This window comes from Branchiostoma floridae, unplaced genomic scaffold (genome assembly GCF_000003815.2).
Source record: "Branchiostoma floridae strain S238N-H82 unplaced genomic scaffold, Bfl_VNyyK Sc7u5tJ_1558, whole genome shotgun sequence".
Classification (NCBI taxonomy): domain Eukaryota; kingdom Metazoa; phylum Chordata; class Leptocardii; order Amphioxiformes; family Branchiostomatidae; genus Branchiostoma; species Branchiostoma floridae.
Window position 1 is genome coordinate 32,428 of NW_023365757.1, and position 2,399 is coordinate 34,826.

Here is a 2,399-nt window from a genome sequence, read left to right on the forward strand (position 1 = left end):
CAGGGTTGACAATCACGGCAAAGCCTATGATATCATAGGCTTTGCCGTGATTGTCAACCCTGAGTGTGAGGATGCAGGTTACACTACGCAAGCCCAATGACGGGGTAAAAAAAATTAGTGCGACTGAATCTAGAATCTATTTGCTACACAACATGCGACCATGCGACTGAATCTAGAACCCAGTTGCTACCAGAACACTGGAAATATAAAGTGGCCCTCAGTAGCTTCAACCTTTTGAAGGTTTAATGGGTCAAAACTCGTGCGTAAAAGTTTAATAGGTGTCACTCGTGCACTTTACTTCACACATGTGTGCAAAACTTTATTTGTTAATTTATACGTGGGAATATTAATCACATGCAGGTCTATTGCCCTCTTTAATATCAAACTCATGAGCGAAACTATTCAATGCATTCTCGTGGTAAACAGAAAGTACTTTATGAAACAAAACAAGACAACTAGAAACATGTAATACACAAATATCCTGACTCCCGGGATTCGAACCCGCGCCGATCCCGGGCCGCCAGCTCACAAACCCTGACGCTAAACCGTTTGGCGTGGTCAGTTTAGCAGTCCTTGAACCCCACTGTTACAACTAGTTGGATATATCTATTTGTAAAGGTGGCACTATAGGAAGCCATGAGTGTAGTTGCCTACTTGGTAATGTGTATTATATTAAAGTAATACCGGTCTATCACACTAGCGTCGCTTTTACTACACTAGTGCATGTATTGACTATTGGAGACAGGAAAATGCCTTGGTTGGCTGTGATACCATATTTTGTCATTCCGATTCTTGTCACAACTTTTATGGTGTTTATTCTGAAAATTTAGCCATCTTGTTTTTTTTTTTTCATTTTGTTTTTTTCGCCCAATTCAAGGACGTTATATCTTATATAACGTCCTTACCCTATCCAAGGAGGTTGTCCTATCTCACTATGTTTGTCCTTGGTTTACCGACTGCCGTGATGTTATCCATAAAATTTACTTGCTGTGGCCTAAATGTCCAAAATCAGATAGCATCCAAGCGCAAAAAAACACGCAGACCAATGCGGCAATGTTAGCACTATCCTTACAATGTAAAGATTAAGTGATTGTACATCAATCATAAAAACAGTCGACTTGCTTATCAGGAAAATATGTCTAATTCCAGATTTTAACGGAATCAAAACACAATCTCAATATTCCTTTTTTACACTGATGCGTTCTCAACCCAATCATCTGGCAATAGCTCACGTGACAAAACAACTTCGTCTTCGTCTTAGAGTGTGCGGCGTGAAAGGTGTTGATAACCAGCTGTTAACAACAACGGTTATCCTAACGAAATGGCGGAAAGGGCGAATAGAGATCTGGTGTATGCTGCTGAGAATGGATCACTTGAAGGCGTTAAAGCGGCTTTGAAAGCTGGTAAGTCGGACCGAGTTGTAGAAATTTTGCTTCCGAAGTTCCGTTGACAATTTGCTGGAGCGGTGTGTACATGTGCCTATAATCTGAATATGTTGGATACGACTTATCTATGGTATTCCCATTGGTACCCTGCACACAAGCTCGCCAAAATGATATGGATAACCTCCTCACATACCTTGTAAACCTGGGGCAAGGAGGTTCCTTGCATGGTCTCCATTATTTTGTTATTTCCTGCCTCAAATCCCCCCACTGAGTAATCCAGTACGCCGGACAACATTAGCATCTGTGCACAGCATGTGTGCAGTTTTCTCCTCGTACAAAGGTATTTGCTAATATGTACATAATTCTAGAAGTATTGTTTTATTTCAGAAGAAATAGTTAAAGTACTGATTACATTTTCAGTTTACCGCAATAATGATAAAAGAAAATGTTTGCCACTCAGAATCGGTATTGAAAAGAGGGCTACGAGCCGATGGAGGGCTACACTACGAGCAAGGTGACGAATATTCACATGTAAATCAACAGATAAAGATTTGCACACGTGTGAAGTGCAATGCACGAGTGACATGTCTGACACCTTTTAAGCTTTCCGTGTTATGCAAACAATTTACACACCTATTTTGACCTAATCTCAGTTGTTGGACTGTAAAAGAGAGTCTAGAACGGCTGCTGAGTTTTGGTAATTAATGATTCTCCAACCGCAACATGAACAGAGGTTTCGGTCAGGGAGTGGGTTGGTGGTCACTGTGATGGTGCTAGAAGTGACCGGACCGCGATTTCTTTCTCAAACTCGCGACCACTGCTTACCTCTAGCCTCTACCAGGCTTCGTGGATCGGTGGTCTAATTGTAGAAATTGGCCAAATTAATAGAGTCAATAGTACGCTAGGGGAGACGGCCGGCCAGAAAAAAATTATCCTCACCACTTTCTGGCCGGCCGTCTCCCCTAGCGCCTAATTGACTCTATTTGGCCATTTTCTCCCCTTATACCCCCTTTT

At 41.8% G+C, this 2,399-nt stretch overlaps 1 protein-coding gene across 4 annotated transcripts in view; it reads left to right on the plus strand.

Moving 5' to 3' along the window:
* The window catches only part of LOC118408132 (poly [ADP-ribose] polymerase tankyrase-2-like), a 124,245-nt gene that overhangs the window by 8,617 nt on the left and 113,229 nt on the right, over window positions 1-2,399 (plus strand). The gene's annotated exons all lie outside the window — the stretch shown is intronic.